The sequence below is a fragment of the Neopsephotus bourkii genome, unplaced genomic scaffold, assembly GCF_033783945.1.
Source record: "Neopsephotus bourkii isolate Nb327-2 ecotype Australia unplaced genomic scaffold, CSIRO-AGI_Nbou_v1 NB_1624, whole genome shotgun sequence".
Classification (NCBI taxonomy): Eukaryota; Metazoa; Chordata; class Aves; order Psittaciformes; family Psittacidae; genus Neopsephotus; species Neopsephotus bourkii.
In genome coordinates this window covers 6,219,509-6,236,622 of record NW_026902099.1, presented here as the reverse complement: position 1 = coordinate 6,236,622, position 17,114 = coordinate 6,219,509, and positions in this window count along the sequence as shown.

The window sequence follows — 17,114 nt, the reverse complement described above, 5'->3', positions numbered from 1 at the left end:
CGTTTGTGTATGGTCGTGGCTTTGTAGTCGTATAAACTTTCTCCTTGTTTCTCTGCTTTTATTTAATTCAGGTGACTTCTCAGCTTGCCAAACTTGGATACAATAAATAATTTCACTCCACATAGCCTTAAAGAGTCTCCATCACCCTTGTTTCCATTTCTAAGAGTTTTAGTGTAGCTTATTCCCAACAGGTTTAAAAGTTTTAAACTTTTCCCATAAAGCAGTTGGAGAAGCATTCTTTGTCCCACTCAAACGCAACCCGTTTGATGTAGAGATCAGAAATTTAGTGACAGCTGCCACAGCTCCCCAGTTTAGGGACTGAAGTCAGGACTGTGGATCTAATAGTTCTGTAAATCTTTTTCTTGCAGGCCAGTTTCTAAAGTCTTAAGATCCCAAGGGATGTGTTTGTAAGTTGGGGCACCATCTTTTTTTTTTTTTTTTTTTTTTTGTGTGTTAATGATCAACAAAGAAAACCACATAAATCTACAGTGATAACAATACAAATACACATCACACACATAAAACCAATGTATCAGCTGCAATCACAGAGATTAGTGCCACTTTTCCTCAATGGGGTTGAACTAATCTGTAGTGTAAAAAGGATCCTTTCATTCTGTTTATGTGTAAAAACACAGTTGTACAGATTCACCTACCTGGTGGAAAGGTATAGTCTGCCTCAAGGTACTCGCTAGGTTGGCCTTGATGTCAATGGAGAGGAAAAAGTTCCTTCCTGAGATCATTTATGTGATGCTCATGTCCAGTGTGTGGGGTAGAAATTAGTGTCTGGAGGTGCTGCTCACACACACCTACCCTAGCAGGAGCTTAGAAAATTATTTTGAACGAAAAATGTGAACTTTCAATGGCTAAAACCAGTGAGTCCGCTCCTATCCAAATCTAGGTGTTACCCAGAAAACACAAACAGAACAAATAGAAAGCTTTACCTTTCCCTTCTCCATACACATATAGGTGAGGTGTGATTGTCAGAACCTTAAGGAACTTCTAAGCTTATGAGAACAAATATAATAAATTGGGTACTGTGTTGAATGTCCTTTAATGTAAGTCAAGGCATTTTATTCTTTTTCTTCCTTAGCAATATAAGTGTCATCTCATGGAGTTAAGTGATCAAGATAATTTTAAGACTTCCTAATAAGTAGTAAGTTTTATGTTATAAAGGTATCTATGAATTAAAAAAAAAAAAAATTAAAAAAAAAACACAAAAAACCCAAACCAAGCAAAAAAACCCCAAAACACACACACACGCACAAAAAAAAAACCACCCCCCCCAAAAAAAAACCCCACCAAAACACGAAAAAAACCTACAACAAACCCTACCAGGAACAGAAAATAATCATAAATATAATTAACGATTTTTTTCCCCTCATTTTTCTCCTATTTGTTCCTTCTGAGCTCAGCTGGTGTATAAAAGGAGTTAATGATGATAATGAGCTTACATTTACTGTGCCTTTCTTCCTGAAGAGTCCCAAAGGGCCTTACAAACAGATACGACAAATTCACTGCTTGTTCTTAAAGGCTACTGAGGAATATTGCTTCTGGGTTTTATATGGAAGAAGCAGACAGCTAGCAGACATGCTGCCCCTCTGCATGCTTCTGCAAGAAATATGGATCATGAAGTAGAAGGTTAAGCAGTGCTTGGTTTACATCACTCATCCTTTAATGGTGAGATAAGGCACCACGTGGTGCATAGGTTTTCCAGTGTCAGCATTCCACCTGCTTTAGAATAGAGAAAATTGATTTCTAAACACAATAAAGTCTCATAAATTATAGTTCTCTGCTTACATTTTGTCACATTTCTCTTACTTCATTTAGTATTTGACTTGTTACAAAGAACGGCACATCTCTCCCAAAACTGGATTTTTGTACCTTGTAGCCATACAACCACCCTGCCTGGAATGGAGGAGCTTGTTGCATAATGGAAGTGTTCTGGGCTTTTGTCTGATTAAAACATTAACATCAAAAGCAATCAAGGGAGTGATGTTTTGTAGTGGTTTCTTACCTCGGAGAGATGCACTTCTGTGGTAGGTGTATCTACACCTCACCATAATTAATTCTGCCAGTCTAAAAAGGTCCTCTTTTGCTGGCTTTAGAAACAATTCACGTTATCATAGTCCCCTGCTTACTGCTGCTGCTACCTTAGATGCTGAAAGTTAGTGTCTGAAGGTTGTGTTTTCCCAGTTTCTTTGGTCTCAGATATTTAATTGACATTTTGCTGCCATCCATATGATTTCTGAGTTGTTGGGTTTGGGCGGTTTCTTGGATTTTTGGGGGGTTGTTTGTTTGTTTGTGTAGGTTGCTTTGGTTTTTTGGGGGGGTGGGGGGTTGTTGGCTTTGTCCTTGAGTTTGGTTTTAATATTTTTGTGGGGGGACCAGCACATATCCTCTGTCTTCCAGATAATTTTGGTACTTCTTATGATAAGATCTTCCTTTAGGATAAAGCCCCTACTCTGCCATTTTCTGATACAGCCTCCAGTTCATTCAGGCTTTCACAACTCATAGTCTGCTTCTCTTCTAAAGGAGTTGTACATGTTTTGACAGACTTTCTGCCAATTCCTGCATTATAAATAGTCTTACAAAACAGAAGCAGACATCTATATTTATAACACATAAAAAAAAAAAAAAAGCATTTTTCTCTGTTAGATGAGGGAACTAAAATTCAGAGATTTTTTTTTTCAGCCAAAATCTAAAAAAAAGAAACTCAATAAACATGTTCTTACATGAAAGAAAAAAAAAGTGTTTGAAAGGTTTCTAAATACATTTATTTTTTTTTGTTAGTGTTCTACAACATTTGATTATGATAAAGAAATCAGTAGGCTTTTTATGGCTGCAATGTTGGTTTTTTGACATCGTCAATATTCATTATGTGAGTAAGTAATACTCTTAGCCTGAACACGTTTTTGTATTGCAGCAAGAAGGGATTGTTGCTGTGCATTTTACCTCTTCTCGGGGTTCATATTCAACAGTTCATCAATGAAGAAGAAAAAAACACAAACTAGTTTTGGTTTTAAACTATGGTGTGCTCAGATACCACCTTACAGTCCACTCTCCTTCCTAATTTAGGCAAATGTGATAGGACAGCTCTTTTCCTATAGGAAAAAGACTGATTTGTTTATGCTGTATTCTTACATCTCACTGGGTTTTGATGTGTATAACCATGTCATGAAAATCTGAGTTCAGAGAGAATATAATTTCTGTGATATGGTATTGTTGGGATTTTTATTTCAGACAGACCAAAATCCCCTAATCAGTGAAAGGACTTCTGTTGTTGAATTCAATTGCTTATATGGCTGGGTCAGGCTCTGTAATAATAAATAAATGTTGAAAAGTTTAAAATTGAAATTCAAGAAGGAATACAAGTTCAATGATAACATTGGGAATTTCTTGTAGTTGCTACTCTGACTCTGCATTCATTGACCTCCATTATGAAAGATTACTATGGCTCCTGAGTATAGACTGCTATTCCTGTCCAGTTCCACATTTTAAATCATAATGCTTTTGCTATTAACCTTTCTCTTTTTATGAAGTTTGAGTTCTGTTTTAAAGGGTAAGCATCAGTGCTCGCATCATGTAGTCCAAATAGATTTGATGTTTGTTATCCCTGTTCTTAAAGATAACTTCCAGCAACCCTTCTATTACTATTAGCAATAAAGAGACAAGTGATCTGTATTACATGGAAAACTAAAATGTGGTTAATACTGGCATTGGTGCTTTTCTGTACTATTTTATCCAAAAGGCAGAATGATATATAGACTACCTAACAACATTGAAGAGAGAAGTCATCAATTGTTTTTTTAAGGTGAATTACCCAGGGAATAAGTTCTATTTATATAATGTGGAGCTACAGGAAAGAGTACCTGTTATTAGTGAGTATCCTTGATAGACCATAGACAATGAGGGTGAAGCCACATAAGTCATGTCCATATACATAAAACTGTTCTACTTCAATTGCTCATATTGACATCATCCCTTTTACCTCTGATCACCTTTGCTAGTTTTTGTGCAGAAAATGCTCAGACAGATAAAAAGTCTCAAAAATCTACAATACCAGAGGTGAGATGCAAAGACTTCCCCCCCCCCCCCCCCTTTGCCTGGTTATGAAAAGGAGGATCAGGAGAAAATAATAAAACCTTTCCTTTTAAAAAGTTTATTCTAGATTTTCACTGTATAATCAGTAAGAAATGTAGAAGGGCAATGCAAGTCTTATGGACACAAGTTAAATGTTGACAGACTTTTCAAGTGGTAGCTGGTGTCAGCTTTCCACCTAGCAGTGATTTCTCTGAAGTGTCCACCACTGTGAAATTTTTTTGATCATTGCATTTCAGAGAGCTCTTTGATTCTGTTTGTTGGTTGGTTGGTTGATTTTTATGTTTGTGTTTGGCTGCTTGGGGTTTGTTTTGGTTTGGGTTTTTTTTGATAGCTGCATTATGCAAAATATTTTCCCTATATTTGCCACAATCCTTTTAGTTTCCCCATGCAGAGAAATGCCCATGGTCTTTCTCACTTTCTTGATCTCCAAGCCTGACTATTTCAACTCATTGGGGTTGGAGCCATAAACCCTGAAAACCGCAAACTAGCGTTCAGAGCTTCAAGTCAGATAGCCCTTGTGATACTGATAATCACCAGGAACTACTACTCCAGTTGGCCACTACTTGCCCTAGTTTGTTATTTAATGGAAAGTGAAGTTCAGGGGAAACTAAGACCTGAACTGTGGTGACTTCCAAGTTGTGGACAATTAAATAAGGAAGATCTATGAGGCCATAGCATAGGTTTCACAGCTGGAGTGGAGAACTGGATAGAAGAATGAAAGCTCCACCATTTCCAGCTGAAACTGTGCTGAGAAATTCTCAAGAGTTGGCAGTGGTTCACAGTTTTGGAAGCACTTTTGCCCTTGCTGCCAGACTTGTGCCAGACTGCCCAGCAAAAAGCACCTCTCCCAGTGCCACCTGCAGTGTTGTAAATACGTATCTTGGAGTGGCTGAGGTAGTCAAGTGACACCTCAGTTGCTGGTTTTAAGCAGAAGGTGCATCTATAAAGAGAAATTAAATGAGGGCAAAAGGAGCAGAGAAAGACTGTGAAGGACAAAGAGGGAGAAGAATCAAGAAGGCTGACAGAAAAAGTCATGAGTGAGGAAGATGGGATTCTCTGGAGAGAATATGAAGAAAAGAAGAGCAATGTAAGGAATAAAATGAAGAGTGAGGGTGTGGTGTAGAGGTCACCTTATCCCTTGACAGCGTGGAGCAGGCAGCTTTAGATCGTCTGTCCCTAACTGCTATTATGTCCCAGAGTACTGATCTCCATCTCTGCCTCCCATGTGCAGCTCAAGACTTTTCTCCAGTTTGGAAAGCTAAAATGTATTTAATCGTAAACACTTTAAATCTTACATTTCCTGCATGTACAGAGGATTTTCTCCCTTCCTGTTCCACATTACACTACTAAATATGCAGCCCAAACATGCATTAGCTTTTGTGTGCAGTGAAGAGCACTCCAAACCTTCTTATTTATGCTACCCTTCGTTCACAAGGGGAAGTGTAGGCCATTGCTTTGTCTATGCAAGATATTTCTGCCATGGGCTCTCCTAATACAGTAGCTTGCTCCTGTCCTTCTACTTTTAAAGTTAGACTTACTTTGTTATGTTCTGCGTGCAGTTACTTCAGCTGTAGTTTCATTTGCAGAGCTCATTTACACGCTGTTTACCTTTTCTTCCAGCTTATTAATGAAGTTATTAAAACAAGGAACATCTTTATACTTAGCAGTGGACCCACCACATACTTCACCACAACTTAGTGCCATCCACTGCCATTTCTTATCAGCCAGTGCTTGTGATCCTTCAACCTGTTTTCAATTTACATGACAGTGCTTATGTCCAGAGCAATTTGAATGTATTTTGGGAGATTTAGTGAGACACTGCATTAAATCCTTTATTAAAATCATGCTGTGTATCTTTCATCCAGGATTTCTGCAGTTCTATCAAAAAAGCAATCACGTTTCCTTGGCACGACATGTTCCTTATGAACCCATGCTGCTTATTGCTTATCGTTCCATTATCCTTTGAATGCTTAGAGGAGTGTTTTGGGGTTGTTTGTGGGGTTTTTTTTCTGTTTATTTTCTTTTTCCCCTCAGCAATTGTTCTGTTCTTTCACATTACAGAATATGCTTGAAATTAAACTCCTTGTCTAATAAAACACTCTTCTTCCCTTTATTGATGTTTGAGGCTATACTTGCTATGCTATATGACTTTTCAGAAATAACTTTTGAGGACTTAGTGTTTTCCTTGTGTACTGAGGAATGACTTTAACCTGACTAACTGGCTGGATACAACTGCTTTTCTTACTCGTGTGCTATAAATAGCAATTCTTTATTTCTTGTTCTCCTTGTTTCAGCTGGGATAGAGGTAATTTTCCCCCTACTAGCTGGTACAGTGCTGTGTCTTGGATTTAGGCTCGGAATTATGTTGATAACACATCGATGTTTTAGTCGTTGCTCAGTAGTGCTTACCCCAATAAGGACTTTTCAGTCTCATCCTCTGCCAGTGAAGAGGGACACAAGAAGCCAGGAGGGAGCAGAGAGAGGACACCTGGCCCAAACTGGCCAACAGGGTATTCCATACTGCAACACCTCATGCCCAGTATATAAACTTGGGCACCCTGGGAGAGACCTACCACTGATTGGGTCAGTCTGGCTACCAGTCAGTGGGTAGTGAGCAGTTGTGTAGTGCATCGCTTGTGTTCCTTGGGTTTTATTTCTCTCCCTGTTTTCGTTACCTCCCTTTTCATTGCTATTATTATTGTTGCTGGTATTACATTTTACTTTATTTCAATTATTAAACTGTTCTTATCTCAACCCACAGGTTTTACCTTTTTCTGATGCTGTTCCCAATCCCAGCAAGCTGCTGTGGGGGGTGAACACATGGCTGCATGGTACTTAGTTGCTGTCAGCGGTTCAACCACAACACTACTTTCAATAAGAACATATCATAAACACATATATCTAGAATAATGAGTATTGCCCACCTCTCTCCTACCAAATTAGCCCTACTTTTTTACTATGTTTGCATTTATTTTATTTCTTTCAACAATCCCTTTTTGTATCAGTGACCTGTTCTTGGCTTTATCCTGAAAGCCATTTAGCACTTTGACCATGGTTTAATGAAATTGTAAGAATATATTTACTTTTCATCATGCAGCTTTTTTTGGTAAATATTCATACATTCAGGTGAAGTACAAGATTTTATGCTTCACTGTTGCTCGTGCAAGTCATCTTTTATGGTTCATCTTGTCCTTGAATACTGGCCCACTTTGTATATTTTGTTTGCTGTCTTCTTAATAAGTAAATATATCACTCGGGGGGGAAGAGTTATTTCGAACTGTATGATGTATTTCATACATTATCCCTTTCATGTAATCTTTGCTCTCAATTAAGTACAGATCCAGATTGTGTTAAAGTTGGTGAGAATATTCCAGTTCACTGCAGTGAATTTGTATCACACGCTTAGCTGTCAATTCTCATATTTTGTTTTAGTTGGCATCCTCTTTTCTAGTTATTGTTTTGTTTTGTTTTTTCCTTCTCTTTTATTTTTCCTCTCTCTCACTTCTATATCTCATGATAAATTGATAGCTTCTGAAAGTTAACAGTGAATAGGGAGATCTGCTAACTGCATCTCAGCAGCTGGAGGGTTATTTCTTGTGCATTTCCATTTTATGCCTTTGTAAGGGACATATCTGTTACCTCTTTTAGATGTAACTCAATTTTCCATATTGGCATAATTTTCTGTATTTGTTTTAAAGACTGAAATTCTTGCATTCTATAGCATTGCTATATATACCAATTTGCCAGCATCTCTTTATGAGAACGTAGCATAAGGTCCCTGGTAATGTCAGCAGATCATTAAGAGGCAGTCAGGGATGCCAGCTCTTCTGTCATTGGTCCTATGGATCACAGCTGTCTTGGACCACACAAAGCTTCTGAGGGTGTTGGTAAAAGCTGTAAAAGGTCATGCAGTATTAGGCTATGCTTTTTCTACCTAAATAGCATCATCACTCATGTCTCTTTAGGTGATAACCTCAGCTTGCTGCATGAGCTAGTATATTTTTACAAGACTGAGGGTATCTTGACATTGAGAGTGTGGTCATTTCCCATACCAGAAACATCTTCATTTGAGTGGTGGGTGAATCACTTGTACGGTGGGACAAATTTTTGGCTGTGGTTTTGGGTTTTCTGTTTTTCTCTTAGCAGCCACTGTCAAACTGTGTTTCATGTGGGTGCTGGCAAAATGTTAGCTTACTTTAGAATGAAACATATGCATTCCATGTGAAACACACATAGATAATATAGCCTAAGACTGGCTGAACTGTATACGTTGGTGTAAGCTATGGCTTGTCACATCCCGTCCAGCATTACAAGGGTGAGAAACAGCAGGAGTGATTTATGTGAAGAATTAAAAAGAATATATATTTAATTAATATTTAAATAGGAAAAGGCTGTTGGTATTTTTGAGACTGAGCCTCTCTGAAAAGCCCTCACAGTTCAGCTCATGTCACCCACTTGAACACTGCTTAAAATGAGCGGCTGCTCTTTTTAACCTCTTGCAGCTCAGGCTTTAGCTGGAGCCAGGAAGCACAGAGCACAGCCGAAGCTGCCAGATTGTTAGCGTGAGAATCCTGCCTTCGCTGAAGTCTTTGGATTAATGACTTCAGACAGACAGATGTGAGACTCGGAGGCCATGCGTGGGGGAAGGGGTTTCTCGTCACAGGACCCTGCAGTGTTCTTGGTGGAGAGAATGGCTTTATTCCCTGAATACACAGGGTGGTAAAGGAGCAACTGTGAAGGAAAGCTGGCAAAATAGAAAGAGAAATACAGATATTGCAGGTATCATCATGCTGGGAAGTAATGCACAGCAGTTACTCTGAGTCCATCCAAGAAAACCCTGTGCTTTCTTTATGTTCACTTTATAAATCCTGACCTGAGTCCCCAGCATCTGAATACAGTAATATTACTAGTGCATTGTTGCTAATGGAAGTGATCTGAGTGAGTTTCCCATGAGTCATTACTGCAGAAGAACTGATTTCTTTGGGGTAGAAGATTTTATAAACCACTGGATCTGTCATAGCAAATCCATCAAGATTATCCCAGGAAAGCACACTAGCTTTCCTGTGATGCTATGGAAAATAAATAATATCAAGTAAAACCTAAATATATTAATCAAGCACTTATAAATTATGAGATACTCTCTAGGTCACAGTATGTGCATCTTACAATAAAATATTTACATATTCTGTGACATCTGTGTAGTACAGGAGAGTATGATCTTGAATAGCATTTGAAATGCAACTGTGCACACAGAAGAGCAAATAGAAATGTTACACATTATTTCGTAGAGTGCTTATAAATTATGGAAATACAGAAATGCATAACACTGATATCTTGAAATCCATGTAATAGATTTTTTTGTACAGACTGCATAGTCCAATTCAATATTAATTACATATTTATAATGCTCTATGTTGTAAATGCACATATGTATATGTAGTGTTCCACACAAATATATGCTTTGTCAAACACTAAAGCGTATATGTCATGCTTTCTATTTTGTGTTGGATGGTAATGTTAAAACCAAGAAAATATAGGCATATTTTCTATCTAAATTCATAATGCTGGGAATAGATAAATGGGAACAGATGTGGTGTAGAAGGAATTTTATTCTGGAGGGCTGTCATAACAGAATTAAGCTATCCAGCTGACTTCATTTTCAGTGGTAGAATCTTTCAGCAGCGGGTGGTGTATGAGTGCAGGGACACACCAGTTTAGAGCTCAGTGAGTGTTTCTTAAATATAGCCAAAGTAAAGCCTGGTAGAAGATTTAGAAATAATAAGGAGCAGCTGATGCAAAATAAAATTGCTGGGTGGACATAATGTGTCACAATAGTCCATCACATTGAGATAATGTACAGCTGCAATGACATTAACCGCCCCAACAAAAGTCCTGTGATGGGGTCTTGGAATAATGCGACTGAATAACAATAATAAACAAGTTTCTGTTAGCATACGCTGGGGACTTTGAGTACCCTCCTCAGGTGTGTGACCTTTGCCAAGAACACGGATCTTCTCAGGTTCGGGTTTTAATAACTCCTGATGTGTTCACTTAACAGCATCTTTTAGAATTTCCCATGGAGCAGACCCTACAGCTACAAGGCCAGAAAAATATGTCTTGCATCATCAGCATAATGATAATGCGCTGTCCTGTGCTCAGTAATGATCTCACCAAGAGACTTCGTATTTACAGCATGGGAAATGGGAAAGGAAAAGAGCCTTGAAGGGTGCCACATTTCACATTCCTTTACTCTGACACATAATTACCCAGCAGAGCCAGTTATCTTCCATTTTTTAGGCAGTTGAAAAAGGAAGGGTGCTCTTATGTGTAAGATCTTGGGAGATACAAGCTCAGTAGCTGGCTTTGAGAGAGCTCTTTTAGTGTGCTCTTGAGTAAGTGATTCAACTGGCTGCTATTTGGTGCCCCTAATTTACAAGAGGATCACTATTTCTGGTCTTCTAATTGTCTTGATAGTTCTAGGTCCTTGAAGATGTGACTGCATTGCAGCAAATACCTATAAAGTGTCAGATACACATTGCAAAGGACCTGTGTGCAATACCAAGCTGCAAATAATGAACAGTGAATAATGAATACTACTGGAGAACAGCTTCAGAAACACCAGCCATTTCCTAAGGCTGCTAAAAATGAAACATTATGGATTAGAAATATAATTTATCTAAAAATTCCAGGAAAGTCAAAATGATACTAAACTTCTTTAGGGACAGAACAGGTAATGACACCTATAATTAATGCTGACCTTAAATTTAATTCCAGAGTTTTTCCATTTTCCTAGAAATGGCCAAAATCAAATAGGTTTATTTGCTTCAGGCCAAATTTTTGGGCTATTTGCTTGGAAAGTTCCCAGGTAGAGCATTAAGTAAACAATCTATTGTTTTGATCACTATGAAATGCTGACACCTGTTTCCTTTGGAAACTTTCAAGCAGAAGCTTGACATGGATTGCAAAAGGGCTGAGAAAGAGGAGGTTCTCTCTTATTGTTTCCCTGAAATGTTATTCCACCTGAGCTGTTTTTTCTCTTTGCAAGATTCCTGGTACACATCCTGTTTTCCCTGCAGACGCTTCAGCACTCTGACCAAGCCACACATGTGCCATCACCAGTGTTGGTGCACTGAAAGTTCACTATACCAAGGAAATAGTACCAAATCGGGACTCTCCCTGAAATTGCTCATCTCAGTTGCAGGTGCCATGAAGATGTATCTGGCTGCAGAGACAGTGAATGAAAGGAAGGAAATTCCTTCTTCTACCATTCATATTCTTACTAATCTCCCTGCTCTAATCAGAGATCAGAAAAGAATCAGAGAAGAATCTCAGCATCAGAAAAGAAAGGAAGGGAGACAGGAGTTTTGCAGGGGAGGTAGCTAGGGGGTGGAGAATTGAGTGGAAGTGAACGGTAATGAACGTAAGTTTGAGGGAATGACAACTCATGAGTCTGGAGAAGGGGGAATGGGACAGGAGGCTGGGAGCTGGCAGAAGAAAGAGGGGATGGAGAAGGCCTGGATGGGGTGGGAAGAGGCTGGGCAAGAACTAGAATACGGAGTTGAGCTTAAGAATGGATTGGGCTCTTAGTACTTGGATGGGAGACTGCCTGGGAATCCCAGGTGCCGTAGGCCATGTTGGCACACATACAGACTGTGTTTTACCCACGACCATTTTGTCTGATTTCAAGAGTTAAGCAAAGTCTGGTTTGGGTCTTAGCTAGGATTAGATGACGATATAGGAGGACGAAGAGATTTTCCCTGAGGCTGGACAGCCATGAGTGGCAGGGTGTGTGGGATAGTATGGGCAAGTATCTAGGCCAGTGGGTGCCTCCAGTGCTTTGGAATTTCGCCACTGAACAAGTGCAAAATCCAGAAAAATTAGTAAAACACTTAAATGAGGTGTGTTGTCATTCTAGCCGTACCAGAGATGGACAAATCATGGCAACGTGCTGGGGCTTGGCCTATGCTTACAGGGCCCTGTTCAACACCATCCAGCACCTTCAAAGGGAAAAAAATATCTCTGAGTCTGATGGCAAAGCACCCGACAATGCAGCTACTCCAGCTCCAAGCACAGCAGCTACACCAACCCCAGTGACAAGTACAGCAGCTACTCAAACTCTGGCTACAACAGACGAAGCAGCTACTCCAACTCCAAGTTTAGCAATTACACATCTTTTTTTCCCTCCTCAGGTGGTCAACCTATGAAGGAGACTCCCTTCCTGAATCTCAGCAGCCATTCACTGTGCAAAATATTGCTCTTAAAACCCCTTTTAATGGGATAATGGCCTTCCACTGATGCCACCCACCCATCAAAGGCCAGAGAATTGTGCCAGAAGAGTAGTTATCTCCTGTCAAGGGTCTGTCACGGGAATCTCCCCTCCCTACTCCAAACATGTCAGTGTCTAAAAAATACTGTGGACAGCATTCAGAGAATTTAAAAGTTGCATACTCAGAATATATTTCCCTGAAGGCTACTTCCCCATTGTTAACTGCCTATGGACTGTGCATTATTGGGTTGCTTAATGTATTTAATTAAAACTAACTGGGCTTATTTTGCCAGCAGCCTTCCATGATCTAGACCCTGCACATCTCTAGATCCCCTCTGATCTAAAGATTTAAAAATACTTGTTCCAAATTCAATGCACACTTAAACATGCACTTCCAGGAAGAGCAAACTACCTAAATAATGACTGCTTATCCATGGACTTACCTCACCATGTGTTCAATTTCTTATGGTAGGTCACCTCTGGAGTTCAGAAGAAGAATCCTGACCTTTGTAGAAGACACCTGCTTTGAATGCGAGGCTATTTTATAGCACTCACATGGTCTTTCTAAAATGTACAGAACATTGCCTGTCAGCAGCCACACATATTCCTATATTTCAGAGGTATGAAATCACATTTGAAGTGAAATTTTAAGCATGAGCAAGATGGAGCCGAATTTAGCATACCTGGCTTCAGTCACATTTAGGTCAGCCAAGGGCAAAGCTTCTGATCAGGAAATTAGAAGACTGTAAATTTTCAGGCTTGACTGAATCAAAACCTGTTCAACTGATTTTGCTTTAGCTTTCCAGACTTTCTTATGGAGACACATCATGCAGATCTGAAATGCCAAGGGAGCTTGAGATAAAGCTCTGAGCAATCCAGGAGACAAGCTTGAACAAAAGCCATGTCATAGTTAACAAGATCTGTTAGAACATACACTGTGATGGTGTAGCACAAATGTAGCACTATGCTGAATAGGGATATGTTCAGAAGGAAGGCAGGGTGGTGTAATTCAGCATTTGCCACTCATAGAAAGGTGAATCATTAGAAGATAACAAAGACGTGGGGTCAGGACATCACTTTCAGCCACCAACACAGGAAAAGGGAGCTGAGATACCAGGCATAGAAGAGAATTAAGAATTGCAATCTCAAGCAAAAATACACAGAACCACAGGAGACAAATAGGAGCTCCTAAATCTTCACCCATCCTGTGCCTTTGTTGTGATCCTAGATCTTCACTCTATTCAGGTCTCTGAATTGGTCAAGAAAGGCACAAGTATTTATGTTTAAAAGGTTCACATAGAAAATACTCCACTTAGAAATTATTCCAGCCAAAAGTGTTGGTGGCAGCCCTCCACAGATACAGAATTATTCCAGAGGCAACTCTCCCATTGTTTTGGATTACTTAGTGCCAGTGGCAAGAGCCTGTTCTGGGCACAACAGGAATAGAGGAACAAGAAGAGTTCTTGCCTGGAGCTTCTGATGTATGTGTACCTGCTGCAGGCAGGCAATGATGGACCCCGCAGGAGCAACGGCAGCTGTTGCAGAGTACCAGTTGTACCTCTAGGATCTCAGCAGTGCTGAGGGTCCATCATCAATAGATGTAGCCAGACACTGCAGAAGCATCCTGTGCCCTTCTCTCTTGCTGGTGTAAGGGCAGGACCTTGGTGCACCATAGACTCATGGCAGGGCTGCATTTGGAGTCTACCCCTCATGCCCACACATATGCACACACACAGAGGGGAACATTCTGTCTTTGGGTATGCTGCCCCTGATGTACCCTGTTAGGAAATTACTCTGTGCGATTACTGGTGATGGAAGCAAAAGTACCAGTCACCAAAGATGGGTGAGGAGGAGCTGCAGGTGAAATCAGTAAGAGGTGAGGACAGTGAGCACTGCAGCACTGTTATCATGTGGCTGTTCTGTGTACCCTGCTGAAACTGCAGCATCCCCCAAGGGGCTGCCAGCTCCTCTAACCCCGTACCTGCTGCATACAATGAATACACACTGAAATGGCTTGTGAGTCATGTGAAATAAAAGATCTCGTCTCTCCTCAGCCAAATGTGCTGCTAAAGATCCTTTTCTCGAGTCTCTGTGGCTGGTATTCACAAAGAGAAAGAGAGGGGAGTGGTCTTGGCTGTCAGCACAAAGGAGAAGCAGCAGGACCTTGGCAGCAGTGAGAGATGTTTACAAACCTGAATGCTCACATCTCCTACAACACTTCCCTGAAACAATATGCTGGAGAAAATAATGAGAGCCCTGCTAATATTGTATAGACCCACCTGTTAAATGGGTGGCCACCTGATCAATGTAATACATTTTTGTTTCTGAGTAGTTTTTGAGATATCCGCATGTTCTAGAGTGCCTTTTATATCAGACTAACATGGGCTAGTAGCTTGGTAGATTATCAGAGCAAGTAGACAACAATTTAGAAAATTATTGGTGCCTATTAATACAAGAATGTTAACCATAATAGCAGTTGTGTATTCATGAAAGATCCAGAGGGCAAATATATGGTACCTTCACACAGCAAAGTGTTTCAGCTGATGTTTTTACTGATTACATCTGGATTCATAGTTTTCAGAACACCTGTGCTCTTTTACTAATGTTCTTGACATCAGATTTCTAAATATATATTTGATGATGCATGCTGGTACCAACCATGTAGTGTCTGCATTTATTTGTTATCCTAGAGAGTCACCATCAAGCTGGACACTTCAGCTCAGTGCAGCAGAACTTTTAAGAATGGTAAAGCCATTTCATTATCATGTGCCCTAGTGCTTTATTTTTTGAGGACACTGCTGACCGCATACAATACACACACACAGAGTTATGAATGCTGCATTGGACCTGTAGAAATATGTCTATCATATTTCTGCTGTGCCATTTTGTTCACTCAGGGGTGCTCGTACATGGCTTTCTATAACTGAGATGCTAAGTTCCTAGTTCTTGCTGGTTTCCCCTGCCACATATAATCACAGGAAGTGTAGGAACAGCTTTTTTTTCTCTCCTGTTACCAGAATGTTGCTGTTTCTGGCATCTTAACATCTAGGCGTTGTAAGGGAAGACTAGACAAAGCAGTCTTGTCCTAAGCTGCCATGGTGAGATACCAGTATGGCATCCTCTTCTCTGGAGCTGGGGACTGCAGAAAGACCTGCAAAAAACATCATTCTCCAGGAATGAGGTGAGTTAAATAATGACTGGCTCCAGCAAACAACTTGCATAGCACGTTTCTAAAATTCTCCAGCAAAGTTTTCCCAGCATTTTTGGGGAATACCCTCAGAAAACACAGGATTAGTGCTTTACACCGAGATGTCAAATAAACCTGATCTGGATTGTGTAAATTTAAAGACCAGCTAAGGAGAGCAGTCCTGAGGGGCCACAATAAACGTGCAGAAAAGTCTTTCCATTCTACATGGGTTTTTTGGGGTTGTTTGTTGGGTTGTTTTTTTTTTCCCCTCTAGTGCTACAGTCAGTTGAAAAGAGCTGGCCTCTCTCTTGACAAGCCATCAGGGATGCTCAAGGGCTCCTGGAAGACACTCCTTGCTGATCATGCTGTTGAAATTTTTACCTGATATGATTTGGCATGATTGAAAAAAATAAGAAAAGAAGTCTGACATAAAATTGCTATTGAAATGTGAAAGGGGGCATGGGGAAACAACACATTCTTCTCTTTCCCTGAGGTCACAGCAATAAATTCACAAGGGTTTTTAAATCCCACAGCAGCTTAGTCAGAACGAGTGAGAGGTTTTAGCCATTTCTGTTAAGATGTGGTTTAAAAAGATAAATGATGTTTCATGGGACACTTTGGCATTTCTAAAAAAATGCTCACCTTTTTTCAAGACCATCTGATGAAGTCTGCGTACCGTCTCTGAATATCCTCTGAGGATGGTACCCTTATTACCATTGAAAACTCAGCTATCCTGCTACAGTAGCATAAAAATTAAACTGATGAGCTGCAACTGAAATATTTAACAATATGATATCAAGCGAACTGCTCAAATATGCTACAGCTTAGCAATTCATAGCTGTAACTAATGGAAAATATAACAAGTGTTGGAGAGATTAGTGAGCAGCATTCAGTGTGAGTACTGGGGAGGGCATATTGGATGGCAGGAGAAATGAAGCAGCAAAGATAGATAATTAGTGAAGGAACAAGAGATTTTGCAATCTCTAAAGCTGACAGACAATAAAGCATTAAATGTCTGATCCAAACCAATTGAAGTAGATGATGCTGCAGTAGTAGCAGCTGAATTTTCTCTTATATTCTAATGGTTAAAGTGCTTGGACAGGAAGAGGACTTTTTTCAGACCAGTGCAGTTTTTTCATTCCTTTGTGTAGTCAGGAATGTAGAGTTACAGGAACAGAAAAGAAGGAAGAAAATGTGGCTCAAGAAATGAGGGATTAAACACTTATCTTTTGCATCACAGGTTAGCGACTAGTACCTTCTGTGGGGAAATAACCCTATGTTCAGTTCCCTTCTTGGAGTCATTCAGACACCTATCTTCTACTACTTCACATCCTAGGGCTAGGAATTTCCTGGAAAGCAAACAAACATAACCTCTACCTCTGCTCCCCAAGGCGTTCTTGCATATTATATTACCCACTTGCTGAGGAGTAATCCTGAGCAGCTGGGTGAAAACCTGTGCAGTAGAAGCCTTCAGGTGATCAAGCAGCAGTTGAACAGCTTGCTGCCTATCCATCTACTAGCAGGGAGAAGCACTTCTTGAGCACTATTTGCAACAGAAAT